Consider the following 6,127-nt stretch of genomic DNA (forward strand, 5'->3'; position numbering starts at 1 on the left):
ATCCACTGCGCCCTCAGTGCCCCTTTGAGCGAGCACAAGCCCTAAGGACTATACTAATTGATAAGTCATTGTATACGATGAGGCCATTTACAATGATGTCACAACTGTTTATAACTGAAATTTAATAGCTTAAATTTTGTTACAAAGGTCGATAAATTTTTTTTAAAACTTTGAGCTTAGTCAATACAACAAATATAACCATCCAATTTCACATTTAATGGTAGTTGTGACCACCGTGTACCGAAGATAATAGTTTCATTCTATACTTTTCTTTAATTTATTTGGTCTTTTTTTCCTTTTATCTTTTCGCCGAATGTGGCGCTTGGCGGACCCATTTACCCAAGGGAGTGGACCTAAGGTAAGAGCATGTAACCTTTTGCATTCTTTTACGACTTTTGAAATGCGTTGGGTGCAGATTTATGAAACCGGAAGCAGCATATGGAGGAGCAAAGGGCAAGCTCTAGAGAGGGAAAAGAAAGAATTCATTGATTCTATCAAACTCCTACAAGGGACCTCAGGAGAGAAGTTCGGATTTGTGGACATCGCCCCGCTATCGGTGTTGCATCATGGTTCTATGCTTATGAGAGCTGTGGGGGCCTCAAGTTGGCACGTGAATGCCCCAAATTTGTTGCATGGATGAAGAGATGTGCGGAGAGAGAATGTGCATCTACTGTTCTTCTTGAACCAATGAAGAAGAAAATATATGGGATTGAGTAGTGTGGTTGCGTTTATCGAGAGGCTAATATTGTAATAGATATAGTTTTTAAAAAGATTTCAATTTTTTCACATGTCATTATTTATCGATCTAGGCTTCTCGATTTTATCTCCCGATATTGCCCAATTTCTCTATCATAGGATTGTAAAATACTGAGCTGTAATTTGTTTTATTTATATTAATGGAAAACAAGTACGGGCATTTTCCCTACGATTTACCCCAAAAAACTTTTGAGTAATGTGGTGTTGGAGGTTTTGGTTGTTGTAGAGCTCAAAGCTCTACCTCTCTCTCTCTCATACTTCCAAATGCTAGCATGTGGAATTGAGATTTGAGATATATTGGATATCTGAACTCGCAATGTGAGCCTGAACACCTAATCTGACCTACTTTTTTCATGGGAATGCATGTCATATCTGATGGCGTTCTGTTATATAAATAAAATGGAAAATGTTTTCGATAGGACTGCACTCCTATTAAAATAAGTAAGGGTGTGGTTTGTATAGAGCCTAGGCTCTAAACAATCAAATTAGAGCCTACCTTTAAATAGTGTCGAGAAATGCGATTTCAATGCTGAAAATCTTTTTGATATCCTCAAAAAATATTTTTATCTCTATTATAAGGTTTAAATCTTCAAGAATAGTGTATATTGAGATATCTATTAAAACTTGAAAATCTTGAAAATTGACGGTCCAAAAATGTGTTACAAAATACACTATTTTCAAAACTTGAAATCCATTTTTTCTCATGTCTATGCATCTTGATATCGAGATGATTAATTTGAGGATATTTGGACATCAAAACAACCTCTTCTAGTGAAATTTTTGAGGTAAGCTCTAATTTGATTGTTTAGAGCTTCGGCTCTATATAAACTTTTCCCAATAAGTAAAGCCCCACCTCAAAACTAACCAGAAATTGTAGTTCTAACATTTAAATAACTTTTAAATCAATCATCTCGGCCTTGAACATTATGGTTGTGAAAAAATTAAGATTTCAAGCTCTAAAAATAGTGCATATTTATAATACAATATCTAGATTGGCCGTTTCGCCCTAAAAAAGTGTTCACGGATCTATAAAATATGTACCACTTTTTAAGCTTTAAGCTTCAAATTTCATGATAGATGCTAAAAATTGGTTTAGAATCATCGTGGAGATTTTCGATACCCTAATGAGAATTCGAGATGAAGCCTTTATTTTATTAGGCCTTATAGGAACTGCATCTTTCTTTTATATAAAAATGTTCCAATTAATAAGAGCACTACAAAAATCTGAAATGGGATAATACGCAAATTTTACCGCTGAATTGGAGTGCCATGTCGATGTGCATTGCTTCCTTTGAGTTACAAAAGTCCCATGGGTGCTATTATGTGCTTTTTCTTTTAACGACCCGGTTTCTCCTAGTCCATGCAGAAATGCGGCTCCTCTTAAAAATTTATTCTTGAGATGGATTTTTGGACTTAATTTTTAAATACATATAATCTTTAACATGAAGATTATGAATATGAATAAATAAATAAATTTTAAAAATTAAAAATAACAATTCTACTAAAAAAACATTTGAATTGTTAGTTTCAATTGTTTTTAGATGGGGCATCCATCTTTAATATGCATGCTTTATACATCTTAACCGTTGTAGACACCCCATTTCTAAAACTGATAAATTTCATGATTTTCTTAAATCTTTAGAATCGTACTATTCTAGAGAATATTTGAACCACAAAAAACCATAATCCAGAGTGCTCATCTTTTGATCTAATATCCTGCAAACTCATTGATTTTGGGAATAATCAAGGAAAAATAGCAAAACATCTTATTTTAACCTGATTTTTTGAAGGTAATCACTCAAAAGCGCGGATGTCACCCCGAAACTGAAAAATTCTCGATTTGGGCCTGATCTAAGTGGGGAGACACAAAGTGTATCGCCCAGATATGGGGGTGACACAGGCTGTGTTGCCCAGTTCAGATCAACCCAATATCCTACTTTTCAGCATCCAGCTAAATATTGGCCAGATTCAATGAATCTAGGCTGGGCGACACACTTTGTGCTGGTGTGTTGCCCAAATTCGAGTATGCTCTGACCCTCAAAATTTGATTCGAGGCTGACAAACCTGCTTGTTTTTTGTAATTATCTATTCCATGCGGTTTTCAATCTATAAAAGTACATATTTGTGACTCTTTTAGGGTTAGAGCACATTGGCCAAGAAAGGAAGTGAGCAAACCTTAGATCTAGACAAACCCTAAAATCCTAACCCATGAAACTCACTTTCAACCTACAACCTTTAGTTTTAGATCAGAAAAACTCTAATTCAACCAAATCAAAGCTTGATCAATTTTGAAGAGAGACACACGAATGACTTATAGTATAATCATAGCTACAGTCTTGATACGGGTGAGGTCTCAAAGCCTTGCGTGTTCCGGGCCAACTGGCCCGGCCACATAACTTTTTCTTTCTATTTTTAAGTCATTTTATAATTATTTTATTAAATTTAAATAGACTTTATTGTTTTATTTCAATATTTCGTGCATAAGATTGATGCCGGCTCTGCCGCTGATATGAGAGTAGATCTGTTCAATTCTAGATTTAGAGTGGAATTTGATTGATCCCACTTTCTATCAATTTTTAAAAATAAATTTGTAGCAAATAACTCTTACATGTAGAAATGTGGTCCAACCCGCATGAAACAATTTTCGTTTCTTTGATGTGTGTTTTTTTCCAGTTAGGAACACGTACCTAGATTTTTAGGGCAGTGGCGACTACTCCAAAGGAGGTGTATGTTGTGTGTGTTAAGTGTCATGAGAGACCACTAGTGTTATCGATATTGGTCCAAATTAGTCGGTCCAATTGGATTGATTGCTGGAGCTTTTCTTGATTTAGTTTCACGTAAAAATGGGGTTTGGTTGTAAACAAGTTGAAATCAATATCTCTAATTTTGGTTGTTTGGAATCATGGATGAGGTGACAGCTTTGATAAGATTATGATAACATTCAACAACCACACCAAGTCATTTGATTGAAGCCCCTTCGGAAATCAGACTGAATCTATTAAAATATTGTTGGGAGAATATTGAAATAAAATGTGGCACATTTCTGTATTGAAGTGACATTTGGCCCATTTCTACGCCTCTAGGATTGATTATGTATGTATTTGCAAAATATATTTCAAAAACAACTTTCCTTAAATCTATGACTGGATTGTAATGCGTATCCCCCAATGGTTTTAACCAATGGTTTAAAAAAAAGATCGGTGATCCGGATCGGGCATCCAAAAAACCGATCCGGATCGACGAATCGGCGATCCGGATCAGGAATCGGGTGAATCGGTCAGAATAAAGCTTAAAAAAAATCCAAAAAAATTATTAAAATTCATTATAAATATTATTTTTTAGGAATTCATTAAGAAATGAGGGTACTCCATTAAGAATTTTCATGTTTTTGAATGAATATACGAATATTGATATGTTCTTTCCCTGCATGAACCGCCATTCAGCATTTAATTTACATCACATAAAAAGATAAACATAGAATTATCATGGAATAAGTATATACATGGACTACAATAAAGCATAAAATTAGTAACATATGATCTAAAAAGAAAATGATAGACGACGTTATTGTTCTTCTTGGTCACGCTGGTGTCATTGATTGAATTCGTTTAACAATTCATTGATTCGATCTAAAAACGAATCATCGATATTAGCAGGCGTCTGACTATTCCCAAATCCCTGAGTGTTAGTGTTTTGTTGTGTTCCCAATCTAAAATCCCAGAAGCTTGTCCATCCTTCATACTCACCTGCACTTTCGTGCTCATCCGTACACTGTTGCTGTTGGGACTCGATATGTGAATAATATGGCTGAGATAGGGTGGCCTCAGAATCATCATCTCTCGTATTTTCTCTTTGAATAATATGGATTAAAAAAAAAATTTAACAAATTTTCAAAAAAATCGATCATGGATTAAAAAAAAAAAATCACAAATTTTCAAAAAATTCTATCATGGATTACAAAAAAAAATTCGATCATGGATTAAAAAAAAAAAAACACAAATTTTCAAAAAATTCTATCATGGATTATAAAAAAAAATTCGATCATGGATTAAAAAAAAAAATCACAAATTTTCAAAAAATTCAATCATGGATTACGAAAAATTCGATCATGGATTACAAAAAATTCGATCATGGATTACAAAAAATTCGATCATGGATTACATAAAATTCGATCATGGATTACATACAGTTCGATCATGGATTACAAAAAAAAAAAAACATAAAAAAACAAAAAATTCCATCGTGGATTACAAAAAAGGAAAAAAACAATTCGATCATGGATTACAAAAAATTCAATCATGGATTACAAAAAATTCTATCATGGGTTACAAAAAAAAAAAAAAAGCAAAAAATTCGATCATGGATTACAAGAAAAAAAAACAAACATTTCGATCATGGATTATAAAAAATTCGATCATGGATTACAAAAAATTCTATCGTGGATTACAAAAAATTCGATCATGGATTACAAAAAATTCTATCATGGATTACAAAAAATTCGATCATGGATTACATAAAATTTGATCATGAATTACATAAAATTCGATCATGGATTACAAAAAAAAACAAACAAAAAAAAACAAAAAATTCGATCGTGGATTACAAAAAAAGAAAAAAACAATTCGATCATGGATTACAAAAAATTCAATCATGGATTACAAAAAACTCTATCATGGGTTACAAAAAAAACAAAAAACAAAAAATTCAATCATGGATTACAAAAAAAAAAAAAAACATTTCGATCATGGATTACAAAAAAAAAACAAACATTTTGATCATGGATTACAAAACATTCGATCATGGATTACAAAAAATTCTATCATGGGTTACAAAAAAAAAAAAATTCGATCATGGATTACAAGAAAAAAAAACAAACATTTCGATCATGGATTACGAAAAATTCGATCATGGATTACAAAGAATTCTATCATGGGTTCCAAAAACAAAAAAAAAAACAAAAAATTCGATCATGGATTACAAAAAAAAAAAAAAACAATTCGATCATGGATTACAAAAAAAACGATCAAGTATTACAAAAAAATCTATCATGGATTACAAAAAAAAAAAAAAAAAAATTCCGTACGGGACTCTCCGATTCCGTACAGTGAAATCGGCGAGTCACTGTGCAGAATCGTCCGGTTCTCTCTAGAACAGGACAATTCCCATTTTGTTCGCCGAATCGATCCGTCCATGGCGATTCCCGAATCGAACCGGGCGAGTCCGGTTCGACTCGACGTTTTTTTAAACAATGGTTTTAACAATCATAAGGAATAACCCTTTTGGATTCTTATTCGGAACACATGGGGATTTAATAATAAGGCTCCCTAATATAATCCATAACCACAAAAAGTTGGGAATGTACACCGTAAGA

The sequence above is a fragment of the Amborella trichopoda genome, chromosome 9, assembly GCF_054954075.1.
Source record: "Amborella trichopoda isolate Santa Cruz 75 chromosome 9, AtrichopodaSantaCruz75HAP2 v2.0, whole genome shotgun sequence".
Taxonomy (NCBI): Eukaryota; Viridiplantae; Streptophyta; class Magnoliopsida; order Amborellales; family Amborellaceae; genus Amborella; species Amborella trichopoda.